A 19,148-nucleotide genomic window follows, 5' to 3' on the forward strand; every position below is an offset into this window, starting at 1 on the left:
GATGCACACGAAATTGGCAGTTGGTAGAAACACCCCGTTAACAAATGGACATCAACGGGTGTGGGCCATTGTGAGATGATTCTCAAATTGTAGGTACCGTAGGGAAAGAATATCCCCACCGATTAAACCTGGACGAAACTTTCTAGTCTAGCGACATTTTTGCGGCACAATGGTCCCGTTTGGTTTTGCGGATAGCGCTGGAAAAGTTAGGGCCCGCGATTTGCGATTGTATCTAACGGGTCAGCTTTCCGCAGGCTTTTATCTGTATTCATTCGCCAAATGTGCACCGTTTTTTTTTTTGGTTTCGAGCGCGTACCGACACTCCGTTGATTATGAATGCAAATCTAAATTAATAACATTTATCTCGTTCACATTTTCCATCTATTAAACGTTGTTCTATCATGCGGGTTTTGCGTGGTGCAACTTTACCACAGAATTCGTACATACACCCTCGCACACACACATACAACGCTCGGGAAAGGATTTCATGTGGCGGTTTTTTTTTGTTTTTGGTGTGCTCTCTCTCGCTGTTTCTTCTCTTGGTGCCAACTCTAGCTCTAGTTGCCCAGTTTCCTGCATTGCACTTCCCTCACCTTTGTACAGGGAAAACGATGTACCGAAAACCGGGTGGCAATGTATGCATGTTATGGGTGTTGAATAAATTATCATTCGACGCTGGCAGTGTTGCCAGAGTGTGGGAAGGTAAACGCGGGTGAAGGAAACCAGGATAATTGGGGAAGTGACTCCTCGCTTCAGGGATGACTAGTCCACGCAACTGGATGCTGGAATCTGGGAATGTTTTCGGCTGTTGAACAATTCTCTTTACTCACATCACACCGACCAGGACCTTCCCCTTTCACCACCGCAACACTGGCAACACGGCCACTGGCAAACATTTTCCTACCCCTAGAGCGATATCCTATTGTGTGTGTGTGTGTATTTTTTTTTGCTTCGAAACAATTGCGATGAATTGAAGAGAGAAAGTGAGAAAGAGACACGGGCACAAACGTCCATCCAGCCATCCAGCCATGTACCACCGACACGCCCCCAAGGGCCAGGTTTTGACGTTTATGTATGAGATTAACATTAATTTGCGCTGCAAAATTTGTTTTAAATAATGAATTCCGAACTCTTTCGCGTACACACCGTACCGGCGATGATGGATTTGGAAATTTTATATCAAACGAATCCACAATCCCCTTTTGCGGGGGGGAGGTGTTGGTACGGATTGGGTGTGAATCCGATATGAGTTATGATGATGATGATGTATGTGGGCGATGTTCAATTTTTTTGCCCGCCCCCCAACAACCCCAACCCGACCTGTTCGACAAGTGTGGGGATGGATTTTTTTCTTTCTCGTGTTGGTTTTATTGTTTTCCATGCAAAATGTGTTTTTCTTTTGCTAGCTGTACTTACTTTTCTACCATTTTTTTTTGGTGAGCAATTTTTCTCGGTGCAGTGGAACTTTTTTTTCCAATTTTGATTTTCATAATGTTTTTCAAATCCTTTTTTTCCCGCAAACAAACATTTCAATCCTGCTCCGTCCTGCATTTGGTCGTCAGTACGCTTTTTGGTTATGGGTGAGCGGTTGACTGAGCCACGGCACCCGCCGATTGTATTGGATTGTTCGACAAACACAACTGTTGACAGAAGAGGTCACCGGTGATGTTGTTCGTAGCGTTGCTGCTCTGTGGATGTGTGGTGGAAAATTTGAAATTATGCACACGTCGAAAATATGATGACGGTGCCTTGTGTGGTGTTGTTGCCGATTTGGATGTGTTGCTGTTCGGGTTTCGGGGGGAAAAACAACAAACATTAGCGATTTAATTTCCTATCTAGGGGTTTTTGTGGCTGGGTTTTGTGTGCTAGGAGTTCGTGCTGTGGTTCCCAGTATGAATTATTAAATTTGGACTAGCGTGGGAAAATGGAAGTTTTCAATAATGCTGTGTCAGTGGGTGGGCATTATGCAGCATACGGGTTTTGTTTCATGTTTGACTATGTTATTTTGGTTGCGAAAACACGCCACTTGAATGCTTTTGTATGTGTAACGCTTATGGTTAAGTTTATTATTTGTTCAAAGCGTTTATTTTAGAAAAAAGCTGCTTTATGTACAAATTTTAAAAGAAAAAGAAAATGTCTGATATGTTTGTTGGATTTAAATAGTAGCGTTGAAATATTTCAACTATTTCGAGCGTTTGCGCCAAAAGTTATGCAATTCAATGTATGCGATGCGTTACTTCTATTGATCTTCAGCCAAAAGATCGAAAGCAAAACAAACAAGTGTTACAAGGATAATGATTTTGCATAAAATACACTCTTCTTTATACAAAACAGTGCAAGAAATAATCAATGAAACGCATCTGATCGATCGCAATCGTCTGCGACCGTACGGCAGAAAACAAAAGTGCAGGATTAATTGACCGTTACGGAAATCCGGCCACGTTACGCTAACGCTAAACCATTAGCTGTCGCAAAACCGAAAGGATCAGGCAACTTTGACAGCTTGAAATCCAGTGGTCGGAAGCCCCAAAAGCTTTTCCCCGTAACCGTCGAGTCGAGTGCCTTACGATTGTTGGATGGAGGATTTACCGATTATAGAGCCGACCGGTAGTGACCGGTTTGTTGTTTAATGGCACAGTTAGCATTTCGATTGGTTTCTTATTTGATTCCTACCGTTTGATAATCGAACGGAACGTTTCCCTCAGCGTAGGCAATACGGGCAATGTCCATCGTTGTTCACCGAGTGTTTCCCCACACACCCGCGCCGGGGGAAATCGGGTGACTGACCGGCGCAAATCCGCATCAATAAATCGCACCCAAAGTCCTCGGAAAAGATGTCATGTTTTGGGAGCGGTAGTCTAAGATGCAGCAAACGTTCGGAAGCGTATTCCTTCAAGCGATAAATAATCATTCGATCGTAAACGGAAGATTACTACCCTGCCTAGCTGAATGGGGCTTCAAAGGGGATTGTTACGGGGAGTTTGCGGTATTTATGGTGCTCGAGGTTGCGAGAAGTCTAATTCCGTGTTGCAACCCCCGGTTCGGTCTTTAAGAAGTTTGCGGAAACTTTCGAAATGGATTATGGATTTTCCACCGAATTGACCAGCACCACGTATCGGTGTGTAGTTGTTTATGGGAATTGAATAGGGTTTTATTTGCGCCGGCGATGGATACGGCTGCACCTTTGTGGAAGGGATTATTGGAATGTATTTCTTCGAGTTGACAAGACAAAACAAGAAGTAAAGCAAAAAAAACGGAATCGTTTTAACGTTAAGTATGAAACCAATAAAATGCATTGAGTTTGTTAAGTCACTTTCACGGTAAGTATGATTATTCTCATGCTCTCAGCAAAACTATAACTCAAGAATTCGGTACGCGTCCTGCGAGCTTTAGTCTAAATCCCAACCCAACTATTTATCGGGATTTCGGGTTGGGCTTTATTGTTTCACTCAACCCGGTTCCTGTTGCTTGCGTAGATGAAGTTTAGCCGCAGCTTTTTTCCACCCTTTTGAATTGGAAAGTGCACTCAAACGTTCGGGACGTTCGGTCGGGCAACCTACGCTGAGAAATTCAGAGCTTCAGCAGGAGCGCGTGCAATGCAACTTTCTCATCGTTTTTTCCCCCCTATTACCCAAAAGCGTGCGACTCATGTCGAGAACACGGGACACTTCCTTGTGCGTCATACGTGCTTGGAAAGGATGGCACAAGCGGGGGAAAAAAAGACGAACGAAGAAAGAAAGAATATATATCCTATCAGAAGATTTAAAAACCCTCCAACCGGAAACGGTAAACTTTTTCATTCGTATTCTTATCAAGACGGGGGTTTTCTTTCATACGGTTCCGTTTTTCGTGTGTGTGTGGCTTCGAGTATGGCTGTTTTCTTTGAAACTTACCTTTACCGGGTTTGGTTCCTTTACACAAACGCGTCTGTTTCCATCGAAGCTGAAAAAGAAAGAAGTACGGAAGATAAGCGACTCCTATCCAAGGTATTGCTTCCCCGTTTGGAAGGTTCTAGTTACTTCTACACTTCTTCCGAACGATACCGTGTAAAAGGACACCCACTTCAAATCACACTTGGTTCCGACCCCGGGTACGACGGTAAGATGAAATCGGAATCAGTTTCTTTGAAAATTGTTTCTTTCCGATCTGGTGCCACCGCACCCGTGTACGGGGACGCTATCATCTACCGGTGCACCGAAGTACTCACCCGTACCCACTACAAAATGTTGCTTATGGTTATGGGTGCTTCTGAACCACCGCAAATTGGAGGGAAAAATGGTGTAGGATTTTACGCCCCACCATTGCTTACCGTTGTGGCAATGTGTTGGAAGTTTGCCCGGAGCGGTATAGTTTTATCTTTTTTCGATTGCATTGCGGAGGATTTGAGGATTTCGCTTCCATTTTTTTTATTGCCTACTTTACTTTGCACACGATTCCCGGTGGAGTTTCGTTTTAACTTGAGCATGCACTTTGTTTATGTGTTTATCGAACATTAAAATTTGCAGTACATCAACGTAGATAACATGTAAAGCCGTGTAAATAGATGGGTGAAACATATTGTTTGTTACATACTACGATATTTTTATCGTCAGACCAGTCGGATTGTAAATCTTGAGTATTGTTTTTATTTTATATATCAGCTTTACTGTTTTATTTCACAAATATAAATATGTTTATGTTTAAATATGTCATTAATATAAAATTCTATTTACTCCTTAAAAGAAACAAATATAAACAACAAATACAATATAAAAACAAATACATGAAAATACGAATAACAACGAATATAATAAAAATAAGATATAGGGAATAAATGACACAAAGTAAATGAGTTTGAAAATGATGCTGAAATAAAGATAGGGTAAACTAAATATTAGCATTCCAAAACAAAACAAAAAAAACGAAAATAGAGACTAATTTCCAAAAATATAAATAATGATAGTGATGATAATGAAAAAAGAACAAGAATTAATTTATATCAGTAATAAATATCTACGTTTAAAAACAGCATAGCTAATCAAAATTATTTTAAAAATACATTTTGCAACACTGTTTCAAACAGATACTACTACATGGCACTTGTTTAAATCATTCCTTTCTGTAATAAACTTCATTCTTATGCTAATCTTCCAATCTTCATAGCTGTACCAGGCTCACGGTTGGGATTGGTGTAATTGTTTTAAACTAAACGTACAATCAAGGCACAAAGTACCAAACGAGCTAAATCTCCCAAGCGTCTAAATCTCCATTTTAATCCAATCTCACCCGAGAAAGCTCTCGCATCGGAGCTCTCGACCGGGCCAATAATCCACAGTGGACAACCGGCAGTACCGCTTCAAATCCTCTGCAGTAATTCACCCGCATCCGGGTGCGTATCGTTCTGCTGGTTAAGCGTCAAGCGGGTTTTTGGTGCATTCGACAACGTCCATCCACAAGCAAACCACAAGCTACACTTACCGTAGCCTTGTGTTCCTTTGCTGGTCCCATCTTGGGTTTTGTCTGGTAACAGAACGCATGTCCACTTTAGTCCGGTACAATAGCAGATTAGCATCATATCGATGGGAAAATTTGGTTAATTCCTAACCCATGCACCGTTGCAAGGCATTGATTAGACACTTTAGATCCAATTTAAACTAGACATTCCTAGCTGCTCTTACAGGACGTGTTTCTAATGCCGTCCTGAAACCTGTACCTTGTATCTAAGGCTACTGAATGAGTGAACGAGTTGAAGAAAAAAAAATGCAATTTTGGATCATGGTAAAGCATTTTTATTGACCTTTTTTACCATTTAATCTTGATGATATTGGGCTCCTTTCTAATGGGCGCTGTTCTTTGCAGCCTAAAACCATCTACACCTACAATGATACAATCTTTGGTACAAAGGACATAACACGGGAAGAATTTTAACGAGAATAGAACTATGCACGATTCGACAACAGCTCGACCTTCGTCGTCTAAAACGATAGCATAGACAAAACCCTTTCCCAGGGTACTCCTAGGCTTGACCACAATATCTATAAACATTTTCCGAATTCAGATTGACCAGTATCGTTCGTTTTAATCTGTTGCCCCTTTAGTGTTTTTGGGGTTGCATGATGCGAGGTGAAGGGTGTGAAGGAGGTAACACCAATCCAAAAGCAGTGACTACAGGTGAGCTTCAGTGCGTTGGCGACCGTTTTCGAGTAAAATGAGACCAATCAAAACATGGACCGTCCTTTCCGAGCAACCAAAACGAGCGGTAAGATGCGTATAATTATGTGGTCAAGTTGAAATATTAAACCAGAGCCTGGGATGGTCTTTTGGGTTCGGCATGCCTAAAAGACCTTCATCGAGTGAAAAAGCCTTCAAATCAGTAGCAGAGCAAAAATCGGTCGCTGATAAGAAGAGAAAAAGCCTTACCGCACGAGCAAGAATTCCAACGCTTGAACGTTCTGAGTGGACAAAAAGCGACGTCTGCAAACGATATGCTGATGTTACAGTTCTTTTTGCGGTTTATTCGTTTCAGTACGAGAAGCTGGAATTTGGTGCTGGTTTTGCGTGAGGAAAGGACAACGAGCGTGTAAGCGTGTGGTATTTCTGTTGACTAATGCCATCGAATAATTGTCACTAATTGTGATCCATTTGTTATGGAGAACGAGTTTTAGATGGAAAACCATACGTCGGGTTACTTGAATGCTTGTATTATTTGAATTAGAATACTTTGAACACTAGAGAAATAAACGTATCTCCAGAATATTTCGGCTTTATCAAGGACTTTTTATGAAAGTTATGTAAATAGATATAGTATGTATTTTATAAGAAATAATCGAAATAGTCGAAATAGTCGAAATAGTCTTAAATCCGTTCTTCATTCCAAATTCGTTCAAATCGATTCTCGAATTCAATATTGTGTTGTTATACTTCTTTATGTGATAACTTCTCTATATATGAGTAGAACGTCAAAAAAAATCAGCCAGAAATTAAATTTTTATTTTTAAATTTATTCTCCACTATCATAACAAATTAGTGTATAATAGGTTAACGCGTTTTACTTAACATACCTAACGTCTACACTAATTATTAAATAAATAAGATATGCCAAAAAAAATTTTAATGGATAAATATAAGTAGATGAAATGTAATGAAATAAGGTGTAAATAAGCTGACATAAAAATAGTTTATTCTTTATGTGCATATTTCGTAAAAAGAAATAAGATAATTTATTACACATCGTTTATTTAAATGTTTGAGCGCCCCTGCCGCTCAACTTAAACTTACCGAAACCGATCGCGGATCGGTTTATGACACGTAGTGCAGTACTTGTGTGTCAATACGGGGAGTGGCATGACAGGATGTCAAAAGAAAAAATGTATACAAAGCAAAGCACGTGGTTTCGTGATCTTTGGGTAACAAATTACTATAATCGGTCGTGTTATGTGCCACTTTTAACTATTTTAGCTTCACCACCCGTAATAGTTGATCCTCTCCGAGATGTGGGTGCAGGATGCGCGTAGGAAGCAAGTGAACAGTAAGTAAATCGTCCGGAAGTATTGTCGGTGTTGTATCACTTCTTTGCTTCACTTGTAGATGTTGTGTCCAGAACCGGTGACCCAGCCGCTGCCACCTTTCACGATCGGTGTGGAAACACGATTATCCTTAATCAATGTGGTCAGGTTCACGAACAGCAATGGTTAATGTGTAGAGGGGAGTGCGGACCACCAAAGCGAGGATCCTTCCGAAGTGTGTAAATGCGGAACGATTCGAAGGATCATCGATGATAAGTGCAGCGTAAAACGATACTTGCTCAAAGGCGCTCGCTTCATGGCAGCTGTAACAATCGTTTGGGTACTAGCCGTGTGTTGTGCCGGTTCATCTTGCACAGCTAGCTTCGGTACGTTGACAAACATTCCGCTAGTGTTAAGTATAAGCCGTATGATCGTGGAGTTCCCTGCACTCCGGTGCAGTGGAAAACGGTGCGAAAGCATTCGGTGATTCGTTTTGTTCAGTGTTCCGGTGCGGTAAAAAAATGCCTCCTTAGTTTTAAGTGTGTCAACTGTGTGATCGTCTGTGTTGTGTGATGTGCTTGCCGGTTCATTTTATGGAGCTGGCTGTCGTGCAATCGTAAATGTTTCGGGAGTGTTAAGTGTTTAAGCCGTGTGATCGTCTTTAGTGTATGTTGTGCTAGCCGGTTAATTCGGCGCAGCGCCGGTTCCGGTGCAGTGGCAATGCTTCGGTAGTCTTAAGTGTGTTGTGTCATGTGTCTTCTGTGTTGTGTAATGTGCTTGCCGGTTCAGTTTTCGCCGCTTTTCTCGGCGCAGTGGAAAAAGGTTCCGGTTTGGTGTACGACCAATTTTAGTGTATGAGTGTTCCGATAGGCAAATGTTTCGGAAGTGTTTGTAGTGGAAGTATTTCAGTCCTTCGGTAGTGTTAAGTGCGTCAATTGTGTGATCGTGATGTGTTGTGTGTTGTGCTTGCCGGTTCATTTTTCGCTGCTGGTTTCCCGGCCGTGGAAAATGACCCGGGGTGGTGTACGGCGAGTGTATTAGTGTATTGTGTGTCTCGATTGGCGAAAGCAAACCATGTAAGATGCGTTTGCTCCTTTGCATGTGTAAGCGGCTTCCGGAGTGCGATGGCCAGCCAATTTTATCCCTTTAGGTAAGTAAGCCTTTTGTTCCAGAGAAGGAAGATTATTTATTTCACATCCTCTATTTATAAGTTTCGGGGCGGTCCGGTGGTGCATGTGATAAACGGCGCCAGTCCACACGGCCGGACCGGGTTCAAATCCCATCCGTACCGTCTCCCCGTAGCAAGGACTGACTATCCGGCTACGTGGTAAAATAAGTCTAGTAAGCCAGAAATGGCCGGCGTGACCTGTAAGGTCGTTAAGCCAAGAAGAAGAAGATTTATAAGTTTGAATTGCCCCTGCAGCATAAAATTCTAGCATGCTGTGTGTTTTTTTAAAATTAATTATTAAATTATAGATGACGGCTATACACTATTATTAGAGTTTGTAAAATAATAATTTATTGTTTTTGCTCTTGGATTTTTTTTTGTGAGACATTAATGGGTGGGACAAAATCGATATTTCGTAAAATGGTACTAAGAAAAATTTATAATGGAATTTTAAATATTTGAGTAAGTTATCTTGATTGCGTGTACTTTGTAGTGGACATATAACAAATACATTATCTAAGATAGTTGTCTTAATATAAAAAAATAAAATGATTCTGTTTTTTATAGCTCAATTCCTACCAAAGGAAACATGAAGCAATACAAGGAGCGTAAAGACAATTTTCGATAATCAAAAGATTGTATTTTGTCTTTCAACCTCAAACTACCGTGTGCTTGCTGCAGTGGCACTGCGCATCAATCGGTACGAAACGTCACACCTTACAATCGATAATGATTGGATCCCTTGGAAAGATCGTTTATTTGTCAAAGAGTTTGATAGTGTGCATAAAAACCACAACCTGTTCAATGCATCACACCAGCTGCCCTATGAAACCAGTGCCGTTGTCGTTCGACGATGCTGATGCCAATCATAGGAAGCAAAGCCATCCATCACTGGTTAGCTGGAACGACAACGTGCGTGCATGCGTAAACGTAAAATGATGCTGTAGGCTTTTTTTGTGACTATGAATTTAGCCCTTTAAAACCTTTTATTTTTTGGGATTCGTTTTTTGGTGAACTGTTCAAATTTATTTTCCCCGACAAACAAATGTTGCCTCCGATACCGTACCTCGCGTAGAAACTATAGAATTTAACCTCCTTTCGATTGGATTTAAAATGATTGCTCTATCAAAATTTTGGATTCCGTTTTTTTTGCACAAGCATTTTGGCCATGTTTTCACCGATCGGTAAGATTAATTCGTTTGCGAGGTTCGGAAATTTTCTGCTGCATTCGCTAAAGCCTCACGCCATTTTTTTTATTCTCGTTCATTTCCTCCGATGGATCACCGGGCGCCTCCATTTTTCGGTTTTGTTCGAAATTCATGGTGAGGCTCAAAAATTGACCAACGTAATCGATGCGACCAGCATCGAACGCAAAACCGTGGCAGTATATTATCGTTTGCCCGATGCTAATGCAAAAAGCTTTCGGTCATTCGAACATTGGTACAGGATGAATATGTATACAACAGCAAACAAAAACGTTCAAAAATCCCGATTTCCCGATCACAACCATATACTCATATAAAGAGCTGAAGGCCCGGCTGAAGGCACGGTTTGACATTAACAAGAGTGTAGGATAGGAAGGGAACGTACAAACGCTACATTTTATTGGACAGATTTTCCAATTTTACGGATCAACGAGTTTTTTACGCTTCCGCGCTCGCGCACCGGATGGAGTAGCACTTTTCCGTGCCCTTTTTAGGGGGAGTTTGGGGTCGGGTGCACTTTTCCAAACTCGAGGAGTTGGGTGGGGATCCTGGAATCGAGGCTTCATTTAGCAGAAAATTATTTGCTGCAGTGATAGGGAATTGTTTTTTTTTCATTTCTTCAACTTTTTTTTTGCTGCAAGTATTAGTATTCTTAAGAGGAATTGTGTGCTTTAAATGCAGCTCAGGATGGAGCATGGGTTATTGGAAGAGTGAATTAAAATGTTTGGAATGTAGCATGAACGATTTAAAGGGCAATTAAATATTAGTGATGGGAAAAAATTTATTTTTTCTGGAGTTGGAATAATCCAACTCCTGGTCATTCTGGAGTCAATTTCAGATTAATTCCGATTTATGAACGCCTGTAAAAAATCTGTTTAAAGTTATTGATGGAAATACCACTTACAAATTTGGAACAAAATCCAGAAGAAACCTAATTGAAACCTACAAGACAGTTATGGAAAACTCCAATTAAAAAAAACTATTTTTAAGTTTGAGAAAATCTGTTAAAAACTTTGCGAAAAAGTGTAGAAGAATGCTTAAAAATATGCAGAAAATTACAAGAAAACCGGAAAAAACTCATTTAAAAATAGTTTGAAAATCTGTATTGTAAAATTCAGCGTTTATTCCGGTGTCGGCTCCACAATACGGAAATTGGAGTCGAGATCGAGTTCAACTACGACTCTGATTCCGAAGTAATACGGGAGTTGACTCTCGATTTTGTTGGATCCGAGATCTGGTTTTTCAACTCCGGAGTGTCGGAGTACATTCATAACTCCATTCCAGAATTCCCATCACAAATAGAATTTGGCCCACAATCAATTTAATTTTGGCCTATCTCTTCAAGAGACTTTTAAATCTTTAAGTATATATATGCAGGAACACATAAATCGATATGGAGAAAGTAAAAATACACAACAAAAGTAGAAAGCAACCCACCGAACATGAAAATTGATTTATTGGTTGACCTTTTGTGGTTTGTGGTTATGTTTCGGTCAAAATTTGGGTCCATTCTACAAACCACCACCTACAATTGTCCATGTTAAGTAGCATTATTTGCATGTTGGAAGGGAAGTTTTTTCTTCGAAAAAAAAATATATTTCCCTAACATTTGAAATACCATAGCCAAAAACGGAGCGAAAAAAAACGAAGTTTCCCCGAGTCGTAAGCGGAAAAGTGGTTGTAAATTTTATGACACCTCCCCAAGGGTTCGTTACGAGTGTTGGAGCGTTTGTGCTTTTGGTTATTTGTCCAACGAAGGAGCAACCGCTTTTCAGGTTCGTTATGTGGAGACCCTTTGGAATGGAAAAAAGGGAGGAAGGCATCGTCCGCAATTGCACTCGATCGAGCGGTGGTGACTCAAACGAAGTGTTGGCTTTTTTACATTGTTTTCAGCTTAATACACTCCATCGCATGCAATTTGTAGCGGAAAGGAGGAGTTTGAAAAGAAGTTTAAAAATCATACCATGAAAATCTTCCAGCACGTCTCCTAGGGAGAGGGAGAGAGAGAGAGTGAGAGAGCATAAATGAAGCATTTGTTTACGGAAACGGTTTCCAGGTTGTATTTTCCTGCCCTTGTTAGTAGGTGATTCCGGGTTGGTCCAACGATTCGGTTTAAAATTATTCAAATAATGTTTTTATTAGAGCCTGTTTTGCCTGCTGCTCACTTCTAGGGCTAGTCAAACTTGTAGTGGTTGAGTGAAAACAGAAATGGGTGGGAAAACAGGAGGCAACACTAGGAAAGTAAAACATGAAAATTCACGTACGACCAAACGGTGCACCACTACTAAAAAAGGAAGCAAAAGCATTCGCTTTCCTCGACCCCAAAAATGGTGCTCCTTAAAGGATCGCGTCAGCCAAAAAAGGGGCTCCCCGTTCTCAGGCCTCGGGGTTTCTGGTTCACTTTCTTTCATGTGATTATGTGCTTCGCCGTGTGGTACAGGATTATCCCGACCCGGAAGCACCTAGCGCAAATGCCATACATCATATGTTTCGCAGGACACCGGCGGGGGGCCAGGTTGGTTTATGCAATTCGCAATTCGTACGATGGACGCTTTCGGAGGTTCGGGTTTGGCAGCTGTCCTACCAGCGTAGCGGAGGGAAGAAACATTTTAATTTCAGATTCATATGTGAAAAGAATTTTTTTGCAAATTTACGCTTACCGATAGCTTGGTGTGGGCGCCGTCCTTCTGACTGTATGGACCGAATAATGTTGCTCGTTTGTGTTGCTCTCTTCAAAGGTTTTCGCTCTTTGCCGTTTTGGTGTGTTGGTTTACCCAGGGAAATAGAAAAGTTAAACCTGGTGAAAAATATTAACCGGCTTGTTATTGCATGCTGCATATGTATGTGCTTTTTGGGAAAATTGTATATGAAAAGAATTATAGTTGTTTGATGATAGGTTAGTTCAAAGCGATGGGAGTTTAAATGTAGGCCAGGCAGTCTCAATTCTAATATTCTTTGTCCTAACCTCTTTTTAAAACTAACTAATACTGTTAAAACTGAAATTGTTTGTTGAAAAATGTTTTGAAACTAATAGAAATGATTTAAATACCTATAGAAATACATTTCTTTTATGATAATATGTTAAGAAGCGAATGCTATTCGTGCCGGTTTGCCGTCAGACTGTTTTCCAATGTTTGTTGAAGATCTTAAATTGTTTCTCTCTATCTCGTCATCCTCTGATTGTTTATTACTTCAAGATCATCTTAACTCCTTCTTCAGTTGGTACTTTGAAGAAGGTCTTGCCTTAGGTCTTTCCAAGGGTAATGTTATATTCTTCTGTAGAGCCTCAACACATCTTACTTTTGTCTGTTGTATAGAGCCTAATTCTTGATCAGGTGATTTCTGTAAAAGATCTCCGGGTGTAAAATCTAACTCACAAACTTAACTTTTAAGTGCACGTTGATAAAACTTTTAGTAAATCCTACAGTTCTCTTTAGCTTCTCCACCGCATTGTTTGAACTTTCGGACACTTTACGTCTCGAGGATTTATATTGAAGTCATTTAAGGTCAATACAACAGTTCTCCAGTATTTTCTGGCTGCCATCTTCTCACTCTCTTATCCAAAGACTTGAACGAGTACACACATAATTTGAGCGTTTTGTGCTTCGAAAGTTCTTTGGGCCCAATCATGAACTCGGTGACTCTCGCATCCGCAGTCGGATATTGTGACTTGAAACTCTTAAAATATGACGCTTTCATGCCTAAGCCATATCCATTTATTCAATTGTGTTTAACCTAATAAACGTACCAGGACATGCACTACGATCTCTTCCTTTCGCCAAACTGAACCAATTTTTCCAACTGTCGTCCCAACTAATTTTACCTTCCGAGAATTCCCTCTGCTACTTAAGCTACAAAAGAGATATTAAGTAATTGTTAAGATGAACTACATTTTTTGTTTGTCTGACTATTAGAGACTTAACCTAGGATACATTTCACATTGTTTGGAAGACATTTCCTTCTCCCAGCCTCTTATCTTGTAAGTACTCGTCTAACTTTGAAAAGCCCATGAATATTCAGGTTATTTCTGAAGATCTCGCCATTAACTGTCAGAGCATTGTTATTAAAATTTAGTTGATTGGAGCTATTTCTTTGGTAATCAAAATCCATTAATCCGAAACATTTCAGGCTTCATAATGATTGAATTCCTATGCTATGTATAATAGTTTTTCTGGATAAAATATTGAGTCTTAATTTAATACTAAATATTGTACATTTTTCTCTTTAAAAATACTTTGCTCTTTCACAAGCAGCACAATAAATAATTGTATAAAACTTATCCTTTAAAAAGTATACAAAGTAACGTAGTTAACAATTTCATGGTAAATGTATAGAAAATAGCCCTAATGTATTATCAAGCACGTAGACAATTGAAAAAAATTCAAGGCATTATTCAAATGAAGCCCGGTTACTATTCGCACTGGTAAACTTCTCCACAAACAGCTGCACCTTGCGTTCCACGATAGTTACAGCACAGCTGTATAGTGATTTTAATAAATCCCTTAGTTATCCTCTCATTATCATAATCAAGTCAGTGCTTCGCCGCTTCAAAAAGGTAGCCATATGGTAGCAAAACATCAAGCAGAAACTAGTTTCCTGAAAGCGGGTTTTCTTTCCTCCCCATTACTGATTGCATTCAACGCATCATCTTAACCGTTTTCATCTCGTTGCGAACAGTTAATAGAATGACTGGCTTCATAATCGTCTTACGTATGGTCTTCCGCTTACTAGCCCCAAAAGGAGGAAGGTTCCCATGAATGGCCATAGAAAGTTGAGCCGTATTCTTAAGTATTTCGCCACTCCAACGAGCTCTGGAGGTTGGTTTTTTTTTTGTATGTTTCTTCCAATCTCCAAGCTCCAAAATTATGCGCGAAAAGTCTTTAAAGTGTGGTGGTTTTATTATTTTTAAATTCCCCTAGATTTAACCAACAGTAACTGGTGTGTGAAAGAGCAAAAAAAAAGAAGAATACAAACTAATGGAAGCTCAAAACTGGAGGAGGCACAAAAAAAAACAAATCCCGGCACCAGCTTGAGACCTCGTGATCGGTTTGTTTCGCTTGGTTCCGCTCCAGATCCGGAGCGGGCACTGGGAAAACAGGGCTCGAGGGCTTTTCACCTCAGCATTTTCTCGTCCATTTAAATGACACTCATTGGGCTGGAGCCGCCCGCCTGGTACACGATGAATGAGCCGGTGCTCTATGTGTGGTGGGGGTTATAGGGATTGTAGGGTATGTATGGAAAAGTTTTCCCTTTTTAGCTTTTCGAGAAGCCCCACGTCCGCACACACAGAGACAAAATTAAGGAGAGGACGAATGGGCTGCCAAGCAAGTGACAGGGAAACCTCAAGCCTGGTTGTTGGTTGCTAGTGGGCAAAAGATACAAAATACAAGCACAGGGAAAGAGAAAAAAAATACGAAAATGTACATCCTCGCTTGGGTCGCATCGAAACAAAAACGACACAAGTATTCGTCACCAGTGTGGATGGGCGCGTTTTGTGGCGTAAGAAAAGTTTCCCATCAAACTGCTTCAGGGGCTTCAACTTCATTTAGCTCTCCTGCTGCCAGCCACGACGGTCTGTTGTGTCCGTGTGGTGTTGTGTTATTTCGCCACCGGGAAAGAATTGCGCGTGTGGCAAAAAAGGCAGGGGATTGCGAAGAACATGACATGCTGTTTGGGTGGGTTTGGGTGTGTGTCTACGGGGACGCGGGGAACGAAATTATTCAACTAAAATACTCGCTCGTCATCATTTCCCAACATTGCCATGGTACGGGAGCGTACATTAGCGATGTCGTAGGTCGATGTCGGTGGCGACATTTGGCTTAATGATGCTCCAAAAAGATGGGAATTATGACATAGTTTTGTCTTAATTCGTAATGGAGTTATTATTCTGTGATGAAATTAGCAATGAGCTTGCATTCGATGTTTCTAAATAAAATTTTGTATACTATTCATGAATTGGATAATCATTTAGGATCGAAAAATATTTTTGAAAATAATTAACATGAAATGTAAATAGTAAATAAAAACATAAGAAATTTAAATTTAGATAAATAAATTTAATGTTTTTTATTAAGCAAAGTTCTTGTTTTTTAAAAAAAAGTATCTTCCAGGTAGTCTCTATCGTTTTGCTGATCACATCGGCAGCTCATGCTGTTCGTCTTTGACTTTTCAATGATGAGAGAAGTTTGGTGCGTTTTCTTACCAATCTCTTCTTTTTTTGTAATAATTTTTGGACACTTTCAACCTCAGCGTGAAGGGATCCGTAGCCGAAACAAGTGCAAAGTTTTTAATAATATTTGTTAAAGTTTGCCGTTTACCGGAAAGTTACTATGAGAAGCTTCCTTTCCAAGAAGGAAAAAAATGTTTCAAGCCCAAGGTATTCTGGACATTTAATGTGGATGGTCCAATGCTGATATTTGTGTGTGTGTGTGTTTTTTTTTCTCGTCTCTTTGAGTCTCATCTTGAGTGTGAGGAACTGTTCTCGTTCCCTTTTTCCAAAGGTGAATGGTGTGTAAAATGCTTACCTAGGCTAGATTTTGAAGATATTGCTATAAAGTTGTTGTGCAAAGCAAATCGAAGGAAACTTCAAACCAACTGTCAGAAAATGGTGCAGAGTTCGTGTGAGAGTGTTTTCAACTGGTTTTTAGGAATGACGAAAAAGGTTTAGAAGTAAAATTTGTGTTTTGAAAAATAAACAAAGTTAATGAATTAATCTTGAACTATTGATTCTTAATCATATAAAATTGTGTAAAAAAGGGAACAAGAAATTTGAGCAATAATGAAAAAAGAAGAATGGATTTTTTAATCAAATCGATATTTTTGTGCAAAACCTTACTTTGGAGCCTTGACTTAATGAAAGGTAAGTTGCGAAATCATCAATTTGTGGTTTATTGAAAAAAATTGTGTATTGTTTTTAAATAATTTCCTAAGCAAACATATTTAAAAAAATGAGCTATAGACCTCACTAGATGGACTAAGTTTACGAAAACTAACAATGGAAAAATCTTAAACGCTTCCGGCAAATAAATTGCACCATTGAAAATGTAATTTGACCCACCATCGAACAACACAGCGACCAATCAAAGCTGGTTGGATAAAGTACGAAAACCATCCTTTCCGACACCGTTTCGTTTTCTTAGCTACATCAAATTATCCAAAGAAATGGAGCAATAGAGAGAGAGAGAAAGAGAAAAGAGAGAGATAGAAAGAGAGAGAGAGAGAGAGAGAGAGAGAGAAAAGTGAAAGATATTCGCTTCATTGACGAACAGAAAACCTGCAACAGCTTCAAATTTGTCTGAAAACTCCAGAATTGCACTTCCCCTTGCTCCCCTTCTTTTCCCTCTCTCCTTCTCTCCTTCATACGAAGAAAAAGGAAAATCATCTTTAAGCGGTGGAGAGAAGAAAAAAAAAGTTTTCATTATTTCAGCCTCTTAACAAACTTGCATTTCTTCCTTTGCTGTATGGCTCATTGCCTACCTTTAGGCGCAACTGTTCTCTTCGAATTTTACTTCCCACCAAACAATGATTTGCATCGAACCGGGATTGGCAAATCGGTTAGAGTTTTATCGGTTTGAATCGATAAATAGAAACAGAATTGCTTGGGAAAGTTGAAAATTCAAACCGGGTGGAAAGTTTCTCTTTTCGATCGTTTACCAATTTATTGCTTTGCGCCCTTCAGGAAATAGCAATCGTGGGGGGAAAAAAGCGGCGTCAATAAACGATAATGTGCTGCGTTTCGCGATGCCTGCCCTGCCGTTGGTGGTTCTGGCAGGGAGGTTAATTAGTGAACGCATGATTTAATTAACTGCGGTTATGTGTTACGCGGATCGAGAAGTAACGCCATTTTGAACCGAAACGGATTCCCCGCTAGCCGTCGGTTTTGTGTAGAACGGGAGGAGTGTGTGTGTGTGAGAGGTGGGGGGACCCGGAAATGAGCAATGACCTGTACGTCCGGTTTGCAAAATAATATTTCTCCCTCGAGGGAAAACGATGTGAAAATGTTATCGAATTTACCAACCCGAAGCATCGACGGCGCATCAGTGTGAGAAGGATCGTTGGAGCGGAAAACGGAAGGAAGTGAAGCACGAATAAAAAAAAAACGTTATCCACTCCAGACAAGCGAAAAGCCCGGGTACTCTGTTGTTTCGAGCCGGAAGTTTTGGCCTTGGCCGCAAAGTGACCAACCCTTGTTTTGGGGGTGGGTGGGATGGTGGGACGAAGAATCGCCTGGTGGACGAGACAGGACAGGAAGGCAATTCATCATCATTTAATATTCATCGACTACCATCGCCCAGGGCGTTAAAAGCGGCGTACCATAGCCACGATGGCACTAAAGAGTGGTATTGCACTTTAGAAAGCGTTCGGCTGCACTTGTAGTGATACCCGCTCCAACGGTCCTCCGCTGCCAACGTGAGGTGTCATTAAATGTATATTAAATAATTGAATTGAAAGGTACAGTACGTGACCCAGATCGGTACGGTGCAGAGGTCAATTGGGCTTCAACTGCAGCAGGAAACGGTTAATTTGACCGGCATTATAGGACATTTCCTGTTCCATGGAGGGAACGATTCCTGCGGGCAGCAAACAACAGCTGGCTGGTTTGGTTGTGAGTGGCTTAAATACCCACATCAATTATCAGTGATCATTCGCGCTTTTTTTTTGCTTCTCTCCCTCTTTTGGTTGTGGAATGTTTATTTTTTTAAAATTTATTTGCCTGAAGTCTGTTTTCCGAGACGAAGTAAATATTTGAACAAATGTATCAATGGAATGGAAAAAAAGAAAAATAAACCTTTTTGTTTACACTAAGAGCATCGTTTTAAATCGTATCATGTTGGCATGCGGACAGAAATGAAACCGAAACAAGCTATAAATTAAATCAAATTTGCAAACTTAAAAAAGAATCGTCGCACGTTCGGTTGAAAGTGTCCTTATCGAACGGCCGAAGGCAAAATAAAAAATAAAAACTAAAACATGCCAAGCTCTACTCGTTCTCCAAACTTGAACCTTCCCAGGTAAAGCGGGTAAACAGAGCGACAGAAGATAAAAACAAAATATATGAATATGAATAGATCTGTTCGGGCTTTGGTTGCAAATAAATTCTCCACACAACAAAACACCCAAAAATCCCGAACAAATATTTGCAACATGTTGCTTGCGCGCGGGCAAACTGTTGCAGTCTTCATGTAGCATCGCTTGACCGTTTCTGTTTCCCGTTTGCGACAGTTTAATCGACGTCGTGCGACACTTTGCCTGCGCTCTCGGCTACATCGCCAACTGCTGGAAGTGAATTTT

General features: G+C 40.3%; 1 protein-coding gene across 2 annotated transcripts in view; it reads left to right on the forward strand.

The window, feature by feature from the left end:
- The window catches only part of LOC125768032 (teneurin-m), a 616,010-nt gene that overhangs the window by 25,494 nt on the left and 571,368 nt on the right, over positions 1 to 19,148 (forward strand). Inside the window, exons 1-2 of one of the 2 annotated variants that reach the window (XM_049435138.1) lie at positions 7,300 to 7,507; positions 7,567 to 8,634. The exons of the other annotated variant lie outside the window; for it this stretch is intronic. The gene's annotated coding sequence lies outside the window, so the exon portion shown is untranslated. Of the gene's footprint in view, positions 1 to 7,299; positions 7,508 to 7,566; positions 8,635 to 19,148 lie in introns of those variants that run through there. 2 annotated transcript variants of the gene reach the window in all.

This window comes from Anopheles funestus, chromosome 3RL (assembly GCF_943734845.2).
Source record: "Anopheles funestus chromosome 3RL, idAnoFuneDA-416_04, whole genome shotgun sequence".
NCBI lineage: Eukaryota > Metazoa > Arthropoda > Insecta > Diptera > Culicidae > Anopheles > Anopheles funestus.